Raw genomic sequence first — 27,016 nt, forward strand, 5'->3', positions numbered from 1 at the left:
AATTTTTTTTGGCTACCTTGCATGGCATGTGGGATCTTAGCTCCCAGACCAGGATCAAACTCTTGCCTCCTTCAGTGGAATGGTGGAGTCTTAACCACTGCATTGTCAGGAAAGTCCTTGATTCCTCTCTTTTAATACTTAGTGAAGTTGTTACTCAAACACCTCCAAGCAGTATCAGATTAACCGCATAAAAGACTAGTGAATCTTGTTCTCGCATAAGCGGCTCTGGCTTAGGTGACGCAAACGGGAAAAGCCTTCTGCTCCTCCGCCCCATCCCACCTCCCATTCTGTGCCCCAGATTCCATCTCATTTTCCTGAATCTCCCAAAACTACCAGCTCTGACCGGGAAGGACCAGAACTGGCTTCAACCAAGTCCTCCTGAGGCAGATGCCCCTTTCCTGGGGTCTCTCTGATTTCCTGACCTTTCTGTTGTCTTTTTTAAGGACACACGTGGTTTTCTCCCCAAGGATGCAGGACCAGGGTCTGAGCAATAACACTAATAACCAGTCTGTAGAAGCCCCTGCAGGGAACACACCCCACCCCATCCCAATGGCACTTTGTTTGGAGCCTCTCTCTCAGGTGGGGCCACAGCTGGTCCCCCTGGGAGCCTGTCCCTCCTCTGAGCTTGCAAACCTGTGAGAAGGCTGACTTGCTGTGTCCAGAGGGTGGGGAGGCATGACTCCAGGGCCAGCTGAGGGGTGACGGAAACAGGATCTGGAGGAAGAGGCGTCTCTTGTCCCCGCTGTCCCTGCAGGAAGAGTGACATCAGAGGGGAGGGGCCCGCGGGGGTGTGGGGACAGGGAGGGCTTTTCTTCCTTGCTTTGGCCTCAGTTCCTCCTTCTCAGCTCAGATAAAACTGTGTTATTGTTCAATGTTAACAACGGTCAAGTGTCCAGAGGTTTTGGTCACAAGTCACAGGATCTCATCACACACTAGGTGAGCGCAGAGAGCGAGCGCCGTCTTCTGTAACTGACAGTCCCGGGCAGAGCATCCTTGGGGTGACCAAGCTCGGACAGCAGCCTGAGGCCGCCCCTCCCATCTCTGCGCACAGACTGTCTCCCTGGACCTGAGCGGGCGCGGTTACTGAGCGCGGGCAGGCGTCCTGCAGCTTCCAGCCCCGGAGAAAGCAGGCCCTCCACGTGATCAGAGTCCTGGCAGACGTCTGCGACAGCGTCTCACCTCTCTGACTCGGGGCCTGTGTCCAGCCCTGAACCGAAGGCGGCGGCCAGGGTATGAGATGTGCACGTGGCCAGGCCTGGGCCCCTGAGAGCAGGTGAGGGTCACGAGGTGTCCGAGGAGTCTCCTGGAGGTCAGCCGGGAGAGCGAGTGCAGCCAGGAGCAGCCTCGGAGCCCAGCCTTCCTATGGGCTCTCTGCTCCCATGAGCTGGCTGGGTGTCAGGAGCTGTGTCACCTGTGGAGCAGTCCTGGGTCCCTGAGTCATGGTCTACCTGAAGGGTGGGGCAGAGAGGAGCTGGGGCAGCTGGGCAGAGGGGCTAGGGAGGTCCCGGCATCCAGAACCACCTTTGAAGCAGCCCCTTGGGTACCCACGTGGGGATTTTAAGTTCCAGAAATGGCGCATCCACCAGGGGGTGAGCCTCCCCATGGAGGGAGCCCAGGCACAGCGGGCCCTTCCCTGAGGCTGCTCCATTCACTCACGGAACGACTCCTCCAGGACCTGCTCACATGAGCTCTGTTCTTTATGACTTTAATCCAACATAGCTCGTTAATTGTGGGTGATCATTACCAGGGAAAAGCAGGGCAGGGAAATTACTGGATGGGGAGTTTCTGCAGAGTGATTTGCAAACCAAGAATGGACACGGTCGTAAGAGAAATACGTGTTCTAATTTCAAAGTGAGTGTGAGAATGAGCAGCAGAGGCAGGTGCTGATGGGATCTTGCAATCTGGTAGTTTCTCCATCAAAGAGGGAGAATCTGAAGGGGAGAGGGGTGCATGTATGAATGGCGCCCCCTACAGGTGTGAGGGCGCAGTGGCTGTGCTGCCCCTGGGGAAGGATGGGCAGGGTTCCAGCTCTTTAAGGCCCTGGTGACAGCCCGCCTGGGACGGCAGACTCCATCTGGGCTCTTAGTGCAACTGGACCACCCAGGACCTGGCTGTGAGGGGACATGGCCCTGCCCAGACCCTTGTGCTAAAAAAGCTATTTAGGGACATCAAACACCATCAACACCACCACTGGCCTCAGTATCTTAGTCTAAATGGTCAGGCCAGTTCCATACTGTTGACTGTTTAGCATCACTGCGTGACCTCCTGGCAATGGAAGAACAAAGTCCTTGCCAGGTGTGAGGGCTCGCCTGTCTCCAAGTGACAGTGGACAGAGGATATGTCCACTAGCTCTGCTGCCCTGGGCTGAGGGCCCAGCAAGTGAAGGGAGAGCTAGAAGTTCAGACCTGATCATGGCCTGGACCAGAGGAACAAGGGAGGCTAAGGAGCTCTTGCAGCTGGGCCAGGCTCCTGAAAGGCAGATGGGAAAGGTCTGTGGGAGGAGGCAAGGGAAACGGAGGGAAGCCTCCTGGGTCAGAGCTCAGGAAGGGAACTTCCAAGGATGACCCTGAGAAGTCCCAGGAACCTCAGAGATGGAGCTGCCCAGATCCGTGAGCAGACAGAGCAATACATGTGTAGGGGAGTGAACAGAAATGCATGGGGAAAGGGAGCAAGGTGACTGGGCAGTGGGTGTGCAGGGCAGGGCCTGGGTCAGGACAGAGCTCCTGAGGGGCGGTGCTTTGCAGATGACTGGGAGAAGATAGGGAGAGAGTCGGTAAGGATGGTAGAAGGGCTGTCCTGGGAGTGGGCATGGCAGGTGCAAAGTCCTGAAGTGGGAGCTGCACAGAGAGAAGGGAGGGGAGTGGGGAAGTAAACTGAGGGCATCAGAGGGGCCTTGAAGATCAAGCTTGAAACTGTGTTGCTCCAGGATGTCAAGAAACCACTGGAGGGTGTGGAGCAGGGAAGCTATACAATCTGTTTGTCTTTAAAACCACCTCTCCCCCAGCCCAGACCTTTTCATACCAAATCCAGCGCCAGTGGACTTGGGCACTTCTGCTGGCCTCTCGGCTCTGGGAGTCGGGATGGGAGGAGGACACTCACCTCTGTCTGTCTCAGGATATGTACTTAATCACATCTGAGGTGTCCCTGGAGGCTGGGGTGGGGTGGAGTCTCCCACTCGCTCCCTCCCACGATGTAGTGGGGTGGTTTTGGCAATTGTCCCTTTGATTATCAGCTGATAATTCATTGAGATGGGGTCCATGGGGTGCAGGCTCGTTAGGCCAGCTAATGAGAAGGCAGGTACCCCTCCAACCTGGCCCCTCATCAGCTCCATTGGAGTCTTCGTTGCAGCATGATTGCCTGACCAGCATCAGATGCTGCTGGCTTCTTGTCCAAACAGAGGGCTCCCGGGGTCCCATGAGGCCAGGGAAGCGGGGTGGATGGGAAGGAGGTGGGTCCCAGCCATCTCATTTCTAGCCTCTCTCCAGGGGTTCTGGAGGATCTTAGGGCCTGCTGGGATTTCTGCATCAATATTTACCAGGGATATTGGTTTAGTTCTCTATACTATCTCTGTCTGATTTGGATTTAACAACATAACATGGACCTCATGGAATGGGTTTGAAAGTGTCCTCTCCTCTTGAACTCTCTGGAAGAGTTTAAGAAGGATTGGTGTTAATTCTCAGATGCTTGGTAGAATTCACCACTGAAGCCACCTGGTCCTGGGCTTTTCTCTGTTGGGATGTTGGACTAATGATTCAACCTCCTTATTCATTGGAAGTCTGATTTTCTATTTCTTCCTGATTCAGTCTTGGTAGGTTGTATGTTTCTAGGAATTTATCCATTTCTTCTCAGTTGTCCAAGTTGTGGATGTGATTGTTTAAGAAAGTCTCATGATTGTGTGTATTTCCATGGCATCAGTTATAATGTCTCTGTTTCATTTCTGATTTTTAAGTCTTTTCTCTGTTTTTCTTCTAGCTAAGCATTTGCCAATTTTATTGATCCTTAAGAAACAAATTTACTTTCATTGATTTTTTCTATTCTTATTTTATTTATTCCTGGAGTAATCTTAAATATTTCATCTGCTAACTTTTAGTTTAATTTGCTCTCCTTTTTCTAGTTCCTTGAGGTGTAATGTTAGGTTGCTCATTTGAGAGCTTTCTTCTCCTTAAATGTAGGCATTTACTATAACCTTCCCTCTTAGCACTGCTTTTGCTGGATCAAATAAGTTTTGGTATGAGGAGTTCCATTTTCATTCATCTCGAGATATTTTCTAATTTCCCTTGTGATTCCCTCTTTCCCCATGGATTGTTAAAGAGACTGTGTCTTAATTTCCAAATGTTTGTGAGTTCTTGGCTTTTCTTTGTTGCCAATTTCTAGTTTCATTCCACTTTGGTCAGGAAAGATACTTGTATGATCTCAATTTTCTTAAAGTGGATAAGGCTCATTTTGTGCCCTAGTGTGTGGTCTCTGCTGGGGGATGCGCTATGTGAACTGGGGGAGGGTGTGTATCTGCCACTATTGGGTGCAATGCTCTGCGTGTGCCTGCGGTGTTGCTTTAGCCTGTGTTTCTCTATTGAACTTCTGTCCAGCTGATCCATCACTCACTGGAAGTGAGCTGCATCTCCTGCTGTCACTGCATCACTATCTATGCCTTGCCTCAGTTCTACCAATGCTGCTTCCTGTGATTTGGAACTATGTGTTGCGTGGATATATTTTTACAATTGTTCTGTCTTCCTGAATTGACCGTTCATCATCATACAATGTTCTTTGTTTCTTGTGACTGTATTTACTTAAAGTCTATAATGTGAGATCAGGTATAAGTATAGCTCCCCCTGCTCACTTCTGGTCACTGTTTGGTGGAGGATCTGTTTCCATCTTTTTACTTTAAGCCTGTGTCTGTCCCTGAGTCTAATTTGGTTTTTTTTTTTTTTTGGCTACATCGCATGACACATGCGAACTCAGTTCTCTGACCAGGGATCAAACCCATGTCCTCTGCACTGGAACCTCAGAGTCTTATCCACTGGACCACCAGGGAAGTCCCCATCCTCGTGTATTAAGGTGAGACTCTTGTAGGCAGCATATACTTGGATCTTGTTTGTTTATTCATCAGCCACTCAATACGTTTTGACTGGGGAGTTTAACCCGTTTACATGTAATTAAATTACATGTAAATTACTGATGGGGAAGGGCTTTCTATTGCCATTATACATTGTTTTCTGTATGTCTTTAGTGACTTTCGTCTCTTACTGCCTTCCATTGTGTTTTGTTTTTCATATGTTTGATTTCTTTCTCATTTTTTGGGTACATTCTCCATAGGTATTTTCTGAGTGGTTACCAGTGGGATTACAGAAGACATCTTATAGACATAACCGTGTATTTTAAACTGATAACACCTTACCTCCAGTTACCTACAAAACCCCTATTTCTTTTTTTAAATTTTATTTCATTTAACTTTACAATATTGTATTGGTTTTGCCATATATCAAAATGAATCTGTCACAGGTATACATGTGTTCCCCATCCTGAACCCTCCTCCCTCCTCCCTCCCCATACTATCCCTCTGGGTCATCCCAGTGTACCAGCCCCAAGCATCCAGTATCGTGCATCGAACCTGGACTGGAGACTCATAAAACCCCTACTTCTTTACAAACCCCCCTGCTGCTTTATCTCATCCATGTCACAATGACATTTCCATATGTTTCGTGTCTATTCACCCAGTTGTAACCATCTCATGAAGGTTGTGGACCGTGTGTTGTTTTCAAGCTGACTTTTCTGTGGGGAGTCAGGTGCAGTCTTCCTCTTTCTCCCTCCTGTCCTCATCTCTGGATGCACTAACTCTCTGCAGGGTCCCCTTGTGGGAATGGCCTGTGAACTCTCTGGACCTCCATCTTGTTCCTTGAACAGCCCTGTTGAGAAAATGTACAGAAAAGAGTTAACCTGGCACATGAACCACGATTCTTAGAAAGGCTGCTGGCAAAGTTGTTTTGGGTAAGGGCCTGTGAGCAGGACCATGGAGAGTTCCCGATATGGATGGGAATTTTTTCTCATTGCTAAAGAGGACTTCCCCCATGCCCATCCTCCCATCTAAACCATTGTGAAGACAACATGGTTGATGCTGGGCACCTGCTTCCCTCCTGGGTCTGGGATTTGAGGACATGTCAGGCAGAGGGTGGCTACTTGGCCAGCCCCCAGTGCAACTCTGGGCACTGAGTGTCTGATGAGCTTCCATGGTGACACCATGTCACAGGTGCTGGCATGACCTGCTGGCATGATCTCTTGGGTGGCTTCTCGGGGAGAGGACTCTGGACACCTGTGCCTGACCCTCTGGACTTGATGGAGACCCAGCCCCTGGTCTGCTCACCCCTCCCAGTAATCACTCTCCAGCCCTCTTGTGGCAGTAGTTTCCTCTGTGGCCAAACTCAGGGTGCCCTCCCCTGACTCTCAGCTCTCGCCTTTATAATCAGGGTGCTTACTGAATTTCTGTTTCCAAGTCCCTGCTGTGCCTTCCACTTCCCTCTCTGCCTGCACAGCAGTCAATCAGGAGCTGCCATTTCTCTACCAGAAAGATGTACCCATCGGAGCCTTGCACCCCAGGAGATGGGGGGGGCGGCGAGTCCATCTGGGACAGAGGGCTTCGGGTCAGCAAGTTCCTGCATTGACCCAGGAGCCGTGTATCTGTTTCACTCTGTGGCCACATGTCATTCCATCATCTCTGAGGAGCAGACTGCCCAGCTCCTCCTGAGTCCCTGTCATCATTTCCCTTCACATACACAGAACATCCACATGACATCTTACCTCCAACTCAGGGAGCAGGAGAGATGCTCGAGTGGGAGTGGCCACTGCACACACAGCCTGGGGGGGGGATTGGTGAGGACAGGGCCCCGCAGGCACACAAACAGACAGATGGAAGCCCCTGGGACCCCAGTTTTGCTTCCTGCCAGCCGTGTGGCCCAGCAGCTCAGTCACCTGTTGGGAGCCCTGTTTGCTCACCTGGGTCCTGGGTGCTGGCATCTCCTGGTTTGTGAGCACGGTCCACTTCCACCATCCCTGGAGGCAGTCCCCCTCCTGTCTGGTGTGTGGACCTAGGGTGGCACTGTTACCCCCGTGTCTGCTGCCAGGCTCCAGAGTGGCCCCAGGGCCCAGGTCACAGGGAGGGGCTCAGGATGAGGAACCATTGCATTGGGCATGTGATGTGGGACCCCAGGGTCTGGAACAATGGAAAGGAGGGTCAGCAGAGAGCATATGAGTCCTAAGCTGGGAGTGGACGGTGTACTCCAGGAGGGGAGAGGCTCCCTGGATGAGGACTCACTGGAGACAGAGACAGTGTCTGATTCAGGGAGACCCGGTAACAACGTCCCTTGAACCCCAGGACCTGCCGACTGGAATCTGGCCCCCACCTGCTCCTGCAGCTTCAGTAATGTGAGTAGAACTCCTGGGATTAAAGTCAGTTTGGGTGTGATTGTCCCTCAACGACTGTCTGAGCACCAACAACTGCTGGATTAACACCCCTATCCTGTGTGTGCAAAAGCCTCAGGATAAACCTGGGAGGAGGTGACAGACCCCTGAGCTCACTGACCCTTCACTGGAGCAGAAGTGGGATGTTTTATACATTTTATCATCTTTAAAGCAATGAAAATAAACTGCTTCTTTCTCTGGAGGTTCACAGAGTCGCCAGGTCATGGGGTGGAGATTATGTTATTAGAATAGGATCCCACGAGATGGAATCAGCTTCCCTCCATCTAATTAGGAAGTGATCTCCTCCCTCAGGCACCACCACTCCCAGCCCACCTCCACTGCTCAGGAATTTAATATTGAATGTAAACATTTAATTCTACAGAAGTCAAAACTTCTGTCAAAGCTTGACTTTTCACTAGTGGCTCCTCGGCAGCTGTGCAGTCATTCAAACCTAATAAACTAACTTGGTTCATTTTCTTTGTCTTCACTTAACAGCATAATTGAGTCCCTGGCAGCTGTGCCCAGATGCAGCTTCTACAAACAGGAATTTGCCCCAAATTTGCTCTGAGCATCTCCCCTGGATCAAGCCCAAGATCCCTGAGGCTGGTCAGGGCAGCACATAACTCAGTGACCTCTGCTCACTGTCTCTGCTGGTGACAACGGAAGATGCAGAGGGGAAAGAAGGAGAACTTACTCCTGCATTCATTTGTTCATTTATTCAACACATATTTGTTGAGTCCCTACTTTATGTTAGACAGTTTTATTCTCTGGAACGCAATCTTGAATAAAACAGACCGAACTCTCAGCCCTCATGGAGAATATATTCAAAAGGTGAAACAGACATTTATTAGATAAAATATACAAGGTCGGCTGGTGATTGGCACCCTGGGGAAGGATGAAGGAGCAGGGGGCACGGCAGAGGAGGAGGCAGGGCTGACAGGCGCTGTTGTTCAGGTTGCGTGCTGTGTCACTCAAACAGCACAGCTCACACCACAGTCATGTAGGAGTCACACACACTGGGATGGTTTCCCGGCAGATGGCAGTGACAAGTGTGAGGAAGGGTCCATTTCTAATTTACCCAAAACCATCTAGGAGGCTCAGAGCCCTGGGAAGAGGGGGGTCTTGCCAGGATGACACAAAGTGTGGGACCCTCACTTCCAGGCAGCTCAGCCCCTCATGTCCAGCTCCAGCCCACAGCTCCCCACAATGATTGAGGGCAAGGCCATGAACTCACGTGTCCTTGGGACACACAGGAATGTGAGGAGTGCAGGTGCCTGGAGGTGAGTCATGGGGGTGGGTGGAGACTGCGGAGAACAGAAGAGCATCCGCCCCTCCTAAAGGCAGTGCTTCTTGTTCCCCAGACCAATCTGCACCAGCTGCGCTCACCTTCCCCGGGGCTACCCAGCCCTGGCCCTGGTGCACCCCTGGGAGAGGCAGGGTGGCTCAGAGCTGCAGGAGCCCAGAGCCCGCACAGCTGGTCTGGAGGGAGGGGGTCTCGGCTTCAACATTCCTGCTGAGAAAAGTGAGGGTGCAGGGTGATTCCAGGCGCAGGGCATTTATTTGAGGAAATAATGGCTCTCTTGGCAGCTGGTGGGTGGAGGGTCCCTTTCGGTCAAGAGGCACAGCGGGAAGTTGGGTCTGATGCTGGAGTGGAGCCCACTTGCCTGGAAGGAAGGGCTGTCGGTGCCAGACGTGGGTTCATTGGAGGCAAGGAGGCTGTGTCAAGAAAAGAGGGTCGGCGGCAGGCGGGTCCCGCCGAGCGAAGAGCGCCCGTGCGGCCCCTCTGGAGGGCGGCGGCGGCGGCGGCGGCGGCCGGGCCCCGAGGCTCTGCGCTGCAGGCGGGCCGCGGGCGCCGGAGGTGGAGGAAGACGGGTGCCCCTTCGGCTCGAGGACAGACTCGCGTAGTCGTCAGTCATTTAAGCCGAGTGCATTGTGATTTCCAATAATTGAGGCAGTGGTTCTAAAAGCTGTCTACATTGATGAAAAGAGCAATGTGGCCAGCTTGACTAAGCCGCCAGCGTGCACAGCGCGGGCAGGACGCACCCGGGTCTCGACGGACTTGTGCATGTTAGCTGTCTACAGTTATGTCAGGGATTTTAAAAGAAAAAAAAAAAAAAGAAAAGAAAAGAGGGTCAAAGAAGGACAGGTGTGTGCTCACTCAGTCGTGTCTGACTCTTTGTGACCCTATGGACTGTAGCCCGTCAGGCTTCTCTGTCCATGGAATTTTCCAGGCAAGAACACTGGAGCAGGTTGCCATTTCCAACCTGCGTCTCTTGTGTCCTGCTTTGGCAGGTGGATTCTTTACCGCTAGCGCCACCCGAAGGGAAGCCCGAAGGACAGGTGCATGTGGGCCCAGCTGGGCTGTGCGGTTCCCGCAGGGTTCTCACACCACAGCTCTGGGGTGGTGATCACGATGCGGCAGGAACTGTTCTCATGAGTCCAGGAGGGCGGGCGCACATCTGTGTCTGAGAAGTCCTGGTCCCACCTGTTGTCTTGTGTGCGGTGCTCAGATCCCAGGTGGACAAAAGCAGGAGCTCAGAACTGGGGGTGGAGGTCAGAGCGACAGGAACGTGATGGGGGATGGAGCTTTCACTTGCTCTCGGGAGCTGTCTTGAGAATGCAATTTACAGAAGGATAGGTGACTGCAAAGCCTGATTTCTGGCTTTGCCTAAAGGTAAATGAGTTTGATAGAGTTTAATAATTAATATCCTGCTGTTTGTGATATGCTGTAAATGTCAGCTGAAACAGTCTTTCTGGGTCCACCTGTGAATCCATGACCTTAGACTCTCCTCCTCTGCTCGCCTTGGTATCTAAGTTGGACCTGGTAACTGACCTCTCACAGCCCACCGTCACCTTGAACAAGGCCCACGTTCACTCGCTCAACACACACTGGTTGCGGCACCTGCTGCGTGCCGGGTGCTGGTTTACTCCAGGACAGGTAGAGGGACCCTGTGGAAATGAGTACATGGAGACGTTAGACAGGGTTTCCAGGTGGCTCAGTGGGTGAAGAATTGTTGCAATGCGGATTCAATATCAGGGTCAGGAGGATTCCCTGGAGGACGGCATGCAATCCATTCTAGTATTCTTGCCTGGAAATTCCTATGGACAGAGGAGCCTGTCAGGCTATAGTTCATAGGTTCACAAAGAGTTGGATATGACTGAAGCGGCTGAGCATGCACACAGACATCAGATAAATCCACAGTGCTAGGGCTGAGAAGTGAAAGACGACAAGGCTCTAGGGGGCTGGGCAGGGGCAGGACGGGGTCTCTGTCCTGGCTGGTCTGAGGCTCCTCTGAGGGAGACCTGCACTGTGAGGAGGAGCCAGCGGACCACAGGCAGGAAGAGTGCTCAGGCAGAGGGAAGAGCATGTGCAAAGGCCCTGAGGCCAGGGACCCAGGGGCTCAGAGACAGAAGGCCAGTGTGGCTGGGAGGGGGCGGGAGGAGGAAGATGTGGGAGGTGGGGAAGGCAGTGTGTTCTGACTCAGTCACGGGGAGGAGTTTGGATTTTATCCTCAGTGCGTTCCAGAGCTATGGATTTAATGAAGACTTCAGTGCTGCTATGGGGGCAGCTGATGGGAGGGAGCAGGAAGTAGCTCATTTCTCCACTTGTTTTACCTACTTAGCTTGTTATTAAAATTACTCCAAGGCAAGCGATGCAGAGCGAGCTGATGTTATTTAATGCACACTTAGCAGGTCACTCTGAGAGCAGCATAAACACTTCTATGCTCACCCTGTCTACACCATGAGGTGGACGAGCGGCTCGTGACAGTGACCTTGTAAATTCTCAGGCAGAGGCCACAGAGGTCTCCTCGGCAGCCAGTTACCAGTTGGGGGGTGTTCTTTCTGGAGCAGGAATGGCCACAGCTGGAAATAAGCGATGCTCTTGGCACAGTGCAATTCTCACATCATTATGATATTTGTTTATACACTCTTGGTTATTACAGAAAGTCTAAACTGTCATCTTTTCCTCTCTACAATGGAACATTGACTCTATTCCACTTTTATAATGGGCCTTAATGTTTGTTGCTATTATAAAAGAAAACACGATTTACTTGTTCAAAGCTTGTTAATGAGTTTGAAAAATCTCCAAGGTGATGAGGTGGTGGCAGCAGCTCCAGCCACAACCTTCTAGGGTCCTGGGTAGTGGGATGAGAGCTCCCTGGGTTCCCCAGGTTCTAACTCAGATATGGCCTGTCTCTAATGGGCTCCTATGGGTGACCTGCCTGCTCCACAAGCTTCCCTCATGGTAGGTAGATGAACCCTCACCTCTCAGGGGTTGAGTGGACACAAAGAATCATACCCCCATGAACCAAGGGGAGGGTAGAGAGTTGCACCTGGGAAGGGGCCCCTCTGCTGGGCCCGAAGGAGCTGACATCCACTAGGGCTCCCCATCCGTGAGCTCCACCCCATGTCTGCCCCTGCCCTCTTCACTGGCCTGTTCACCCCCGACCTCCCTGTGGACCTCCAGCAGGACACTGCTTTGCTGTAATGTTGCTTTGCTCACACCTTGAGGTCAGGAACAACACTACCCTCCACCCTCTGCACACCTGCATCCTTCCTACCCCTGGTCCTGAGTTCACATCAGGATGGTTTCCCCAGTAGAGACATCAGACATGGATGGCCTGGGCACATGTGAGAGAGGGGCTGTGAGGTGTGGTTTGTGTGTCAGCCTGGCAGGGCTATGGTGCCCAGGCAGTTGGTCAGTGTTCTGTGAGGGTGTTTCTAGATGAGATCGACATTTGAATCAGGGGACGCTGAGTAGTAAAGCAGATTGTCCTCCCTAGTGTGGGTGGGCCTCATCCAATCAGGTGATGGCCTGAATACAACAAAAGATTGACCACCCTAAGGTCAAGGGGGAGTTTTGCAGCAGATGGCTTTTGGACTGGGACTTCACCATCAGCTCTCCTGGGTCTCCAGCCTACCCTGCAGATTTTGGATGCACAGACCTCCACAAGTATCTGTTCCAACTCCTCACAATAAATCTTTCTATAGACACACAGGACAGCTGGCATGTACATGGCGGTGGGAAGAACTCACACAGGGAAGACTGGGCAAGACCCATCTTCCTGATGCTCCAGAGTGTGACACCCTTTGTCACCTGTCGGCACCCCATTTTCCTGCTGTTTCACCTCTGGCTTCTCCACGATCAACAAGCTTGTCTATGAATTCTGGCATTCCAGGGATCCTCTTAAATTCAATCCATCCCAGCTCTGGGACCATCCAAGCCCTCAATGCTGAGGATCCCACGTGGTTCCATGGGTGAAGGTCCCTGGGCATCTCCAGGGACTGAGGGGAGTCTCTCCTGGTTGGAGGAGGCTGTGATCTTGTGTCATAGCTGTGAGAGCATAGAATGTTTCTGATTCTTTGACAAAAATACCTTTCCAAAAATTTATGAGCCTGAGCAGCACATTCATTTTTGTGGTGCAGAATGAAGTAAGGCCTGCATTTTTCAAGATTTTCTTTTCAATTCGTTGGGCACCATGTGCATGACTCACAGCTTGTCGAATGTTTTAATTCATGCATTTCTTTCTAAACTGTGTGTGATTGACAGGAGCTTGGGAGAGTGCTCCCTGCGGAGAACAACTCTGGGTGATGATTCCAATTTGTCCTTGAGCATCCATCCTGGGGACAGGACAGCATGAACCCCAGGATGGATGCTCCCAGCTTCTCTGCTCACCTATGTCCATAGACCTGGGCTAAGTGCTACCCTTGGCTCAAACAGCCCTTGGGAATGTGAGTGTACTCAGCAGGGGGAGGGGCAGCCCTGCCCCCTTGCAGGGCTCTGCAAGGGCCTCCCCACACTTCCTGCAGGATCACCCTGTCTTCTAGGGACCTGCAATCCTGGGGCCCCACAGAGGCCTCAGCACAAGGGGTGGGGATTGGAGGGGCCTCCAAGTTGTCCCTGGGCCTCCTGTTTCAAGACCCCCCAGGACCCCTTGTCCTCAGTCCCCCAGCCCCTTCTGAGGGTCACACGTGCCCCAAACAGCAGAGCTTTTCCCCAGCAGCCTAGACAATCCCCCAAGCCCCAGAGCCAGCAGAGCTGACCTCAGAGAAGTGGGGTCTCCAGGGACACAGTTCAGGCATGGACTGGCGCCTCCCCCGCCACCCCACCGAGAGCCTGGTGCAGGCCTGGGGGTGAGGGTGAGCCTGGGGACATGGCAACCCCCCAGGGGCTCTCAGGAGTAGTCAGGGGCAAGATTTGTGGGCCCAAAGCAAGATGAACTGCAGAGCCCCTTGTTCTAGAATCAGGAAGAATCACTGTTACTGGGACTGAAATGTGAGCTCTTTCTTTCTTCCATGGTCGCTCTAGACTTGCCATGGGCTTTTTCATCTGCTATTTTATGTATGTAAATAAAATTAAAATTTTAGGTTGTTAGCATAAATTTTGCTACTCATTTTTATATTTACAATAGTTTAGATGCAAATATGAACATTTGAGTCATACAGGAAGCCACCTGAATGAGGACGGTCATATCTGAGGCTACTCTGGAAGCTGACTTCGGGGGTTGTGGCCCGAGAGAGGTGGAGGGGGGCCCCCAGGCATGGAACCAGGAGGTGCAGGGGCACAGGGACCCCTGGGGGCGAGGGCAGCCTTCAGGTGACATGCACATTGGCTCCGATGGCCACCAGCCCCCCTGCTCTGTGTTGTCCCTGGGGCTCCTGGTTCTCCCCTCCCCACCCCACCCCCAAGCTCCCACAGGAGGCCCAGCTCGCAGCTCTCAGTCAGGTTCTCTCATGAGCACGCAGGGCAGCAAATCCGCTCACAGCCCAGGGCAAATGCTCTGCCCTCACCATTCATCACAAGCTTTAGAGAAATGCATTATTCATCCTACAGAGATGGGGTCCAGGCAGGAAGGGGAAGGACTGCTGCTCTCCCAGTCCTTAGGAGAGACCTGAACGCTGAGACAGCCCCAGATCCACAAGTCCAGGGGCGCTCCTCCAGACCTGGACCCCGACAGCAGGATGCTCAGTGAGGGGCAGCCTGGAGCAGGGAGGTCAGGGCCCAGGAAACAGCTGGGGTCTGCGGGCTCCCCCTAAATGCCACAGCTCTGACCCCAGAGCCTGTGTTCCTGGGGGTCTTCAAAGATTCCCCCAAGCTCCACCTCCGGCCTTTCACCTCCACTGGGAGGGGCTCCAGGGACGCCTGCAGGGACGGGTGCCTCCCAGTCTCCAGGCAAAGATCAGCCTGGTCACAAATGCCTCCAGCTTGAATCCATCTCCTGGGGAAATGTGTCAAAACAGAAACTGCCAGGAAAATTGTGTTATTAGACTTTCTTCCTCCTGATGGCTTGAGTTCTCCAAAGCCTTGCCCTGAATTCAATTTAGTTGAGAAACGTCCACTGGTTGCTGTAGAGAGCAGAGTGGAGGGGCAGGTGAGAAAACTCATTTCACAGAGCTTGTGATTAACTGTAGACCCTCAAGGGAGAACGCCACCCCCCACACAAGGGCAAAGACACAGGGCAGACGCGGAAGGACATTCGTCATGTTTAACAGACAAAGGTTTGGCACAGAACCATCTAAGGGGCTTCCACCAATCAATAATAAGCAGAGAAAACCTGACAAAGAAGTGGGCGGATGCTAGGAATAGGCATTCACAGAGAAGGACTGGAGAGTGCAATTAAACACGAGGCAAGATGCTCAGGCAGGTCTGTGACACTTCTGCCTCCAGATCCAGGCTAATGTGCTTTGGAATGTAGACAGCAGCCGGGGGACCCCCAGCCCACCTCCTTGCAGGGATGGCTCTGATGCATCCCCTGGAAACTCCCCAGGAGGTGGGCACATCAACCCCATTAGCATAGTGTCCCAGCACCTGCCGCTGATGTCCATTCCTGATTCCCCTCAGCCACGCATGACGGGAACCACTGATCTTGTGCAGGCAATGGGGTTTGCTATGTCAGTGAACCTTCCAGGACCCCAGGCTCAATGAGGCCTGTAATACAGGGTTGGGGAACCCACATGCATCTCCTGCCCCAAGCTGTGCCATTCCCTCATCACAGCTCCTCATCTCCCTGGCAAAAGGCACCATCTTCATCACCATCACCATCACCACCACCATCATCACCCCTATGTCACAGCTTTGGAAGCCCCGCCACAGGGGTCTAATTGATCACCACGTGAAGCAGGTCACATTTCTCCAAAGTTCACAAAATCTCCTTTTCCCTTGGGTCCTCCTGGGCCTGGATAATAAGCTGACCCAAGCTGACTGGGCCTCATTCAGCCATTGAATGGGTTGAATGGGAGAGAGGAGGGCTCCCCTCCATCCTCTCAGGGTATCCCACAAGTTGTTCCTGTGACCTCTGCTCATAGTGCATTGGTCAGAACTCAAATCCATTGGTCAGACGGCCTCTGAGGCTGCAACGGAGGCTGGGAAGTGTGGTCTTTACCCTGGGCAGCCATGTGTCCTGAGCATGCTCAGGGTTCTTTTCCAACCATAGGGCAGATGTGGAGGGGAGAGCCTGGGAATCTGCATTTATAACAAGCTGCTGGTGATGCAGATGCTGCTGGTCCACAGACCCCAGTCTGAGTAGCAAAACTTTAGGGGCTCAGCAACCCCTGTGTCTTCCCCTGTGGGTCGGGGCCCATGCTCAGAACCCTGGGGGGTTCCCATGTAACCCATCATGTCCCGGGTCCTTTCCACAAAGCCTCCTGAGGGACCCCTGAGGACAGACCATTGTGGTTTCCTCTGCTAATTAGTGCAGCATTTCCTGCCATGGATTCTCCCCCAGGATGGGTCCCCAGGATGCCTGGTGCCTGTGTTTGTTTTCCCAGTATCGATCCAATGTGTATGAAAGCACAGAGCTGGCTTAGCAGAGGGGTAATTTCTTCTGTACGCATCACACAATACCCCATGCATCACTAATCTTGCTCATTACAATTTCACCTGCATTCACAGAGAGGAATCTAAATATACTCAACAATCTCTCTCGGTTGCAAACTTCAGAGGTTGATGTGTTTGAGGCCCAGGACCAGCAAGGGGAGAGGACCCCTGCAGCCTCCTGGGTCAGGAGGCATGTTTCAATGTGCTGGTGATAAGGGAGGAACGGGGTCTACACTGAACCAGGCTGCAGTGCCCTGTGGGCAGGATGCACTCTCATCATGGACCTGGTAGCCATGTCTCCACAGCCTCCATCCTGTGTCTCTGAAGTCCAACACCAGCTAATCCTTGTGAAAGGTGAGAGAGCCCCATAAACCTAATACCACAAGGATCGCTATGGTGCAAACACTGACAAGTCAGGGCGCTGCCCACTGGGCGGGTCTGGCCCAGCCAGGGAAGCACAGGCACTACTTTGCTGAGATTCGCTGTCCATCCTGCAGTGATGACCACCTTGTGAGACTTACAGACCCCCAACCCAGCCTCACTGCGTCATAGTTCGGGGGTGGGCAGCTGCACGCCCCTCCCTGACAACCACACTATCTTACATATCCTTTTACAGCAAACCTTCCCCCAGGCTTCCGAGGCTCTGTGAACAGTAACCACCAGATTCCTCTACACTGATTCTGCTGCAAAACATTTAATTTTTTCTCCGAGCTCTGACTCCTTCAGGGAACGTCGTGGGGAATGCTCTGTCTCTCACCCACTTTGCACACGTATGGGCATGTCTCCAGGTTAGATCTGGGAGGTGGAGAAGCCAGGGTGTGTGAGGTCTTTGTGCCAATAGATGTGCCCAGATTCCTCTCCACAAAAACCCATTCAAACTACATTCTCACCAGCAGCATGTGAGAATCCTGTTTCACACATTCTATTGTCTGTCCTGCACAGGTTTGCCAATCAAATAGGTGAGAAAGGATATCTTGTTTTAACGTGTTTTCCCCTCATTCCTACTGAGCTGAGAATTTTTCATGTCTGTTGGTCATTTGTAATTTCTCTCTCACAAATTGTGTGTTTATATCCTTTGCCTGAATTTCTACCAGTTGCTTATCTTATCTTTTTCATATTACTATTTGAAAGGGATGACATGTTCTATTTGTGATCCTTTGTTTTGTATTGTGTGAGTGTTTTCTCCAAGTCTGTGGGTAATTCTTAACTGTATCTTGAGTCGTATAGGGATTTTAAATTTTGAAGTAGTCAAGCTTATGTGTTCTGTATTTTAGCCTTTGCATCTTCTGTGTCTTGTTTGAGGTCTTTTGTCTCTCCAAGTTATACTTTCTTATATTTTGCCCAATGCTTTTATAGTTTTGTTTTACATTTAGGTCTGCAATTCACCTGAAATCACTTTGGGAAATGGTGTGAGGCTGAAGATTAACTTTATTTTTCTTTCGTAATAGTAGACAAGTGTCTCAACACCATTTAATGCCATTGATGCCTGAGGATTCGATACATATCTTTTTTTGTATATTAATATCACGTATGTTAATGAATCTGTTTCTGGACTTCTCATTATGCCTGCTTGATCTGTTTGCTCTACTCAGTCAGCTCCACCACTCCTTCTTATGTACTTTTGTTATGTGCCCAACCTGGAGAGAGAATCACCACTTCCCCCCTCTTCCTCTCCATCCTCCCCCTTCTCCCTCTCCCCTACCTTCCTCTTTTTCTTCTTCCTTTCTTATCTTTGGGGGGCTTCCGTCTGGTGGCTCAGATGGTAAAGAATCCACCTGCAATGCAGGAGTGCTGTGCTGTGCTTAGTCATTCAGTCGTGTCTGACTCTTTGCGACCCTATGGACTGTACTCTGCCAGGCTCCTTTGTCCAAGGGGATTCTCCAGGCAAGAATACTGGAGTGGGTAGACTATTCTTCCTCCAGGGGATCTTCCTGACCCAGGAATCAACCTGGTGTCTCCCACATTGCAGGTGGATTCTTTACCAGCTGAGCTACCAGGGAAGCCCAAGAATATTGGAGTCCATAGCCTATCCCCTCTCCAGGGGAACTTCCTGACTCAGGAATTGAATCAGGGTCTCCTGCATTGCAGGTGGATTCTTTACTAGGTGAGCTACCAGGAAAGGCCCACAATGCAGGAGACCTGGGTTCAATCCCTGGGTCAGAAGATCCTCTGCAGAAAGCAATGGCTACCCACTCCAGTATTCCTCTCTGGAGAATTCCATGGACAGAGGAGCCTGGTAAGCTACAGTCTACAGGGTCACAAAGGGTCAGACACGACTGAGCGACTAACACTACTTATCTTTACTGTTCTTGCCATTTCTCTTCAAGATGAATTTTGTCAATATCTCTAAAAATCTATGTTGAGCTTTTGGTTGGTATTGTACTGAACATGTAGATGAAAATGGAAGAAAGTCAGCCACGTAATGTTGAGGCTTCCTATTTAGGGATGCAGCAAATTGCTGCTCCCTCCTGTCAGGGAGTTTCGGTGTCTTGCAGGCATGTGCCATCATCTTTGTAAAGATCTCGCACATTAGTTAGGTTCACTCATGTATGTTAAAATCTCACTGCTATTGTAATTTGAAAATTACTTTTGCATTGAGTCTTCTAATTGATTATTGCTAATAATGAGGACAATCTTGATTTTTTATATTGAATTTTTCTTTATGTCCTTATGATTTGTGATATTCGTTATTGGGTTTTCTTTTTTTTTTCTTTTTTTACCATTTTATATTGTAGTTTATTGAAGTAATAAAAATTAAAGTGGTTTGGAATCGTGGGTATACAATACGTTATTGGGTTTTCTGTGTAGGCAGTTGGGCTTCTCAGTTGGCGCTAGTGATAAAGAACATGCCTGCTAATGCTAGGACAAGTAAGAGACATGGGTTCAATCCCCAGGTTGGGAAGATCCCCTGGAGGAGGGCACAGCAACTCACTCCAGTATTCTTGCCTGGAGAATCCCATGGACAGAGAGGCCTGGCAGGCTACAGTCCACAGGGTCACACAGAGTCAGACATAACTGAAGCGTCTTGGCATGCATGCATATAGACAACTGTCTATTCTGCACATGTGAATGGTTGCATCTCTTCCTTTGCAGTATTCTACCACTTTTTTTCTTGTGCCACTCATTACCCAGATCCTTCAACAAAAGTCCATGTCAGTGACATTATATGTTTTCCTGACTTCAGCGGGAAAACACTGATGTTTCACCATGAAACATGACAGTAAATGGGTTTCTCTCAGTTCTTGGAACTTTGCACGGGTATAGTGTCCTGTATAGGACTCCTCCTTAATCTCCAAAAATGTTTCAAAAACCATGCACCTAAATCCTAGCCAGGTGAAAAGCATGTAAGAAAAAAACCAACTGCTGCCCAAGAATCCCAGCCAGGTTCCTGACCCCAGGCAGGTAAAGTTGGTCTTGTCTCCTGAGGAAATGGACAAAAAGAGACTCTGGATCACCTCTGGGCTTCCACAGCCTCCACGCCTCTCAGGCCAGAGCCACAGGTAACGTTACTGAAAGCAGGGGTTTGGCTGCTTGCCACTCAAAAGCCGATGAAGAGGCAAGGTTGGTGGAAAGGAAAGTTTGCTTTATTTTGGATGCTGGCAACTGGGGTGGGGGCGGGTAGTATGAATTCATGTCCAAAGGCCAACCCCTTCCAGCCCCTTGATGACAATCAGTGGGCAAGAGCTTTTATAGACAAAGGGAGAAGGCTACATGCAGAAACAGCACAGTCAGCTCTGACTGTCATCTTGAAATTGGTCATCAGTGTTCTGAGCAGTGTTTTCTTGATTGTTTTAAGTACAGTTAATCTTCAGTTCTAGGATCAGTTTGTTCCCATTTCTTTGAGGCCAGTTCTTGGAATTGTGGCAGTTAATGTCTTGGCTACAGTCTGGTCTTCATGCAGTTAATTTATTCCACCTGGTGGGGGGTTTCAGTATCTATAAGACAGCTCACAGGGTATGGCTCAGAATATTATCTTTAGCCCTTGAGAAGGAACTAAAAGTTCTTGACTATGCTTAATGGCTAAACTATTATTATTTCGTCCTGTTTTATTTTGCTTCTGCATTTTCTCACTTCTCTAATTAAACTTATTTTTTGACTGAAGTTTTTCCACAGGCAAAAGGCAGGCAGAGGACATGGAGGGGCAAGGACCATAGGGTCCTGCTCTTTTTCAGGAAGAAGAATGGAAATCCACCCCACACTCCCATCCTTGCTAACCCTCCCCACAGCCGCAAGGGCTAAGCGTTATGATGTCATTGATCAGAGGAGAACCCTGAATCTCGACAGATATTAGATGGCTTGACCAAGACTCGGGGGCAAGTGCAGTTTGTAGATGGAACCTATATGTATCTGGACCATGGTTCTTCCAACCATGGTGTGGAAGGTAAAAGAAGAGTATAGGGACTTCCCTGGTGGTCCAGTGGTTAAGAGTCTGCCTTCCAATGCAGGGGTGTGGGTTTGACTCCTTGTTGGGGAACTAAGAACCCACATGCTGCAGAGCAACTAAGCCCATGAGCTACAGTCATAGAGCCCTTACACTCTGAAGCCCGCATGCCACAACTAGAGAGAAGCCCTTGTGCCACAATGAAGATGGTGCATGTGGCAACTGAGACCCAATATAGCCAAAAATAAATTAATATTAAAAAAAGAAGAGTATAAACCACTGACATGATTTATATAAAATAAATGGGTATTATGAACACAGTTCAGTTTCGTCCGACTCTTTGCGACCCCATGAACCACAGCACACCAGGCCTCCCTGTCCATCACCAGCTCCCGGAGTTTACCCAAACTCATGTCCATTGAGTCGGTGATGCCATCCAACCATCCCATCCTCTGTCATCCCCTTCTCCTTCTGCCCTCAATCTTTCCCAGCATCAGGGTCTTTTCAAATGAGTCAGCTGTTTGCATCAGGTGGCCAAAATATTGGAGTTTCAGCTTCAGCATCAGTCCTTCCAATGAACACTCAGGACTGATCTCCTTCAGAATGGACTGGTTGAATCTCCTTGCAGTCCAAGGGACTCTCAAGAGTCTTCTCCAACACCACAGTTCAAAAGCACCAAGTCTTAGGTGCTCAGCTTTCTTTGTAGTGCAACTCTCACATCCATACATGACCACTGGAAAAACCATAGCCTTGACTAGACGGACTTTTGTTGACAAAGTAATGTCTCTGCTTTTTAATATGGTGTCTAGGTTGGTCATAACTTTCCTTCCAAGGAGTAAGCGTCTTTTAATTTCATGGCTGCAATCACCATCTGCAGTGATTTTGGAGCCCCGAAAACTGAAGTCATAAAGTAATTAACCCTAAACAGTGTGGACAAGGACTTATGCTTTTCACACGTGTATCCTGTACAAGATTGGCCAAAGCCATTGTTCAGCCAAGAGGGAATATCTTCCAGAGATAATGGGCTTGGCATCTCCTGTGCTGCCTTCCATGGAAGGAGAGCCCACACCTGTGAACCAAAAACCTCAACCAAAATACTGGAGAGCATTAGGACATAAAATCCCATGATGTTCAGTCTCAAGTCCACCTCCCTTTATATGGAATAGAAAGTGACATATTTTTTTTTTTAAACTAGTGCTCTAGAGAAACATAAAAGCGAGTATTGTGATGTGAACTAAAAAATGTGACACTTGCAAATTTTTCAGATTTACAAATTCATCTCCTTCCTCGCAGATGAATTGCCTGCCTTAAGGAAAGTCCATAGTCATTGGAAGATTGTTCCATATATATGGTCATCCTAGTCACCCGATAGCACCTGTCCTCCAGTAAGAAGTAGTTTCTCAGGAGCATCTTAGGAAATCCTGTACCACAAGAGTGGGTGGTGGGGCATTGCTAAAGTTTCCATCACAAGTGAGTGACTCATTATCTATAGATCATCAGTAAGGATTTGTTATCTAGTCCTTACAGGATGGTGGATACAGGGAAGTAGCAATGTCAAGTCTCATTCTCCATAGAAAGGTCCCTAGGACAAAACTACAGGTGAATAAAGATGCTCCATGTCCTAAACTCCAGGTCTGAGCCAGAAGCAAGCCTTGGAAAAGTTGGAGGGCAAAACCACGATAAAAGAGACAGTCCCAATGTGATGTCACAGTGATGTTCACCATGTATATCTGCTCATCACCCTTCTGCAAACAAGGAGACTGCACTTCAAATGAGTTTTGAATGAAAATGACACATGCCCGTCCAATCAAAGCATTTAATTGCCAGTGTGAAACTCTCAAGGACTCTCTTTCTTCTTGGCAACTGCCAGCATTTATGTTGCTGGCTGGTCCACCTGCAATGACTCATGATGAACATGTAGCATGAGTGATGAACAAATCTTTAATATTCTAAACTAATGAAAATTTGATCTTGTTCATGCAGCACAGTTCAGCCTGTTATGACTACTGTGCCTCTAATTCTTCTCCTCTTATTTGCTTACCTAAAAATGTAGCATTTCCTTGCACATATTAGGAGCTTGGTTAATATGGATGGATGGATGGATGGTGTAATGATGCCATAGCCCTCCAGGGACTTAGCCATGTGTAATCTCATGGTCCTGGAAAGCTGAACACCAGCTGAACTTGGAAATTCCTCTTCACCCACATCATACACATGGATGGTAGGTTGCCCTTCAGGTGTCATTGTCACATATTCAGGACCAGCTTTGCATAGGGCATATAAGTCGTAATCCAAGTAGTGTGATGCTGTGCAGAAGGAAGATCTAGCTCCTGATCAAAATGATCTCCTTGTCCATCTGGTAGCTTTCCACTACTAGGATGCCATTCTTCTGAGTGAAGCAGTGACTTGTTCAGGCTCCGTAATGAAATATGCAGTTGTGTTCAGCTCAATGTGCACAAGTGCCCTGACTTCTTTCCTCTGGGCAGAACTGACATAGTGCCTAGACCCAGGCTCCATGAGATGTGGGGAGAGGAAGATGCATGTCAAAGAGCATATTGGGGTGACTTCTCAAAGGTGACTATGTGTTCATACATGTGTCTTTGTGAGTGTGTATATGTATATTTGAGTGTGATTATATGTGAGCGTGTTATGTGTGTATGCATTTGGTGAAAGCTCACCTTTCCTTCCAAAGTCAGGAGTCACATGCTTGTCTCCTCCTGTGACAGAAGCATATGATGAGCAGTGGTCCATTAGATGTGGTTGACAGTGTAATTCTCTGCAGCCCATGAAAATGTTTCAAATAAGCCATCAATGTACATGCTAAGGGAAGATGAGAAATCTTAGAAGAGACCTTTGATTGAACCTAGGAAACATCATTATGGGGAAAAATAACTTTCAAGTGTCCTAGAAAGACTATTGAAAGCAGAAGTTTAGTAACTGTTCTTGTCATCAGTGGCACAGAAAGCAGGTGGCACTAAGAGTCAGATGTGTTTTAGAATCTCAGCCCCACCACCCAGTGGGTTAATCAGTATGGAAAATTAATTTTTCTCTCAGAATGTTAATTTATTCACCTGCAAAATTGAAGTAGTTGGCAGTGAGGTTTTGAGAATGAAATAGGATATCATGTGAAAAACTCTTGGGAAAGGGGTGCATGTGGGTGTCACTCATGCATTTATCATCCGCATACACGATGCAGTAAGATATCACACCACCTCATTCTGGAAGGTGCTTCTCTTAAACATAATTTCAGCCTTCTTAATTGACTCCCTTTCCTAGCTGTGGTAACTGGTCTAAAGCTGGGCTGCTGACACCCACTGGAACATGTAGAGACCTCTGAATCAGAATCATGGAGGGAAGGATCTTATCTGTTATATATCGAGGGATTATATTGAAAGTGTGAGTCTCTATAGCAGTTTAGGTGGTCTGTGGGGAAGAGTCAATATGAGGCAAAGGAAATCAAAGTTTGCACATAGACAGAAAGAGAATTTGGAGAGAGAAGAATATGGCTACTTGAAAGTAAAACTGAGTGTTGACTAACACAATTTCCTTATTTTCCTGAGATTTCTTATTATTTTTTAATTGAAGTATAATTGACATAATATTATACTAGTTTTGGGTGTACAACATAGTGATTTGATACTTTTATGCATTATAAACTGTTCACCTTGTAAAGTCTATCTACAATCTGTCACTGTACCAGTAATTACAGTGTTACTGAGTATATTCTTATGCTGTACATCATGTCATCGTGATTTTTCTACTTTATGGCTGGAAGTTAATACCTCTTAATCTCCCTCACTATTTCACTTATCCCCACATCACCCTACCCTCTGGCAACCACAGCTTTGTTTTCTGTGTCTGTGCTTCTGTTTCGTTGTGTTCATTCTTATCTGAGCTTTTAGGTTCCACATACAGTTGAAATCATATGATTGTCTTTCTTTGTCTGACTTATTTCACTTGGCACAATACCCTCCAGGTCCATCCACACTGTTGCAGATGGCAAAATTTCACTCTTTTTATGGCCAAGTAATATTCCATTGCACATACATATCACATCTTTCTTATCCATTCATCAGGCGATGGACACTTGGGTTGTTTCCATATTTAGGCTATTATAAACAATGTTGCTGTTAACATTGGGGTGCATGTATCTTTTGAACTAGACTTTTTGTTTCTTTGAAAAAATAACCAGAAGTGGAATTGGTGAATTATATGTTAGTTCTATTTTTAAGTTTTTGAGAAACTTCCATACTGTTTTCCATAGTGGCTATACCAATTTTACATTCTTATCAACAGTGCATGAGGGTTCCCTTTTCTCTGAATCCTTGCCAAGATTTATTTGTTGTTTTTTTGATAACAGCCATTCTGACAAGTCTAAGGTGATATCTCATTGTGGTTTTGACTTATATTTCCCTGATGTTGAGCATCTTTTCATGTGTCTGTTGACCATCTAAATGTCTTCTTTGACAAAATATCTATTCAGGACCTTTGCCCAATTTTAAATTGTTTTTTTCAAATGCTGAGTTATACAAGTTCTTTGTATATTTTGGATATTAACCCCTTATTTGATGTGTTATTTCCTGGTGGCTCAGTTGGTAAAGAATTAGCCTGCAATGTGGGAGACCTAGGTTTGATCCTGGGTTGAGAAGATTCCCTGGAGGAGGGAATGGCAACCCACTCCAGTATTCTTGCCTGGAGAATCCCCAGGGACAGAGGAGCTTAGCGGGCTACAGTCCAAGGGGTCACAAAGAGTGGGACACAACTTAGCAACTCAGGACATTTGCAAATGTCTTCTCCTATTCAGTAGACTGCCTTTTTGTCTTGTTGGTTTTCTTCACTGTGCAAAAGCTTTATAGTTTGATGTAGTCCAATTTATTTTGCTTTATCTCTCTTGTCTGAAAGTGAAAATGAAAGTGGCTCAGTTGGGTTGAACTCTTTGTGACGCCACAGACTATATACAGTTCATGGAATTCTCCAGGCCAGATACTAGAATGAATAGCCTTTCCCTTCTCCAGGGGATCTTCCCAACCCAGGGATCAAACCCGGGTCTTCTGCATTACAGGTGGATTCTTTACCAGCTGAGCTATCAGGGAAGCCCCTCTTGTCTGCAGGTACATATAAACAAATACTGCTAAGACCAATGTTGAAGAGCAGACTGTCTGCTTTCTTCTAGGAGTTTTATGGTTTAAGATCATTTTAACATTTAAATCTTTAATTCATTTAGAGGATTTTTTTTTTTTTTTTGCAAATAGTGTAGGAAAGTAGTCCAGTTTGATTCTTTCACATGCAGTTGTCCAGTTTTCCCAACACCATTTATGAAAAGCCTATTTTTTCCCTATTGTATATTCTTGCCTCCTGTGTCATAGATCAATTGACCATATGTGCTTTACTTTTGGGATTTCTATTGGGTTCCATTCATCTATGTATCTGTTTTGGTGCCAGCACTATACTTTTTGGTTATTGTAACTTTGTAGTATAGTTTGAAACCAGGGAACATGATACCTCCAACTTTGTTTCTCTTTCTCAAGATTTGTTTTGGCTATTCAGGGTATTTGTGTTTCCATTCAAACTGTAGAATGATTGGTTCTGGTTCTGTGAAAAATGCTATTGGTATTTTTATAATGATTGTGTTGAATCTGCAGGTTGCCTTCAGTAGTATAGTCATTTTTACAATATAAAATTTTCCAATACATAGTCATGGTATAGTTTTTCATTTGTTTGTGTTGTCTTCATTTTTTAAATCAATATCTTACAGTTCTCTGAGTATAGGTTTTTTCCCCCTCTTTGGTTAGATTTATTCCTAGGTATTTTATTCTCTTTGATGCAGTTGTAAATTAGATTATTTTCTTAATTTCTCTGATAGTTCATTTATAGTGTATAGAAACACAACAGATTTCTGTAAGTTGATTTTGCATCCTACAACTTCAGTGAATTAGTTTATTAGTTCTAACAGATTTTTGGTGACATCGTTAGGATTTTCTCTAAATAATATCATTATCTGCAAACAGTGATAGTCACTTCTTTCTTTCAAATTTGGATTCTTTTTAGTCTTTTTCTTTTCTGATTTCTGTGGCCAGGGTTTCCAATACTATGCTCAATAAAAGTGGTAATGGTAGGCATCCTTGCCTTGCTCTTGATCTTAGAGAATGTATTTTCAGCTTTTCAGTACTGAGTGTGATGTTGGTTGTAGGTTTGTCATATGTGACCTTTATTGCGTTGAGGTATGTTTCCCCATGCCCACTTTATTAGCTTTATCATGGATGTGACTTTTGTAAAATGTTTTTGGCAAAAAAAGGTTTTCCTGCATCTATTGAGATGATAATTTTTACTTTTCAGTCTATTAATGTGGTGTATCACATTGACTG

At 48.1% G+C, this 27,016-nt stretch overlaps 1 long non-coding RNA gene across 1 annotated transcript; it reads left to right on the forward strand.

The window, feature by feature from the left end:
• Positions 1-468: 468 nt before the first annotated feature.
• LOC133228722 (uncharacterized) lies at positions 469-8,257 on the forward strand. Its single transcript, XR_009730344.1, has 2 exons — positions 469-1,273; positions 4,960-8,257. It is a non-coding gene; the product is annotated as an uncharacterized LOC133228722 (long non-coding RNA).
• The last annotated feature ends 18,759 nt before the right edge of the window (positions 8,258-27,016 follow it).

This window comes from Bos javanicus, chromosome 17, assembly GCF_032452875.1.
Source record: "Bos javanicus breed banteng chromosome 17, ARS-OSU_banteng_1.0, whole genome shotgun sequence".
NCBI classification, from domain to species: domain Eukaryota; kingdom Metazoa; phylum Chordata; class Mammalia; order Artiodactyla; family Bovidae; genus Bos; species Bos javanicus.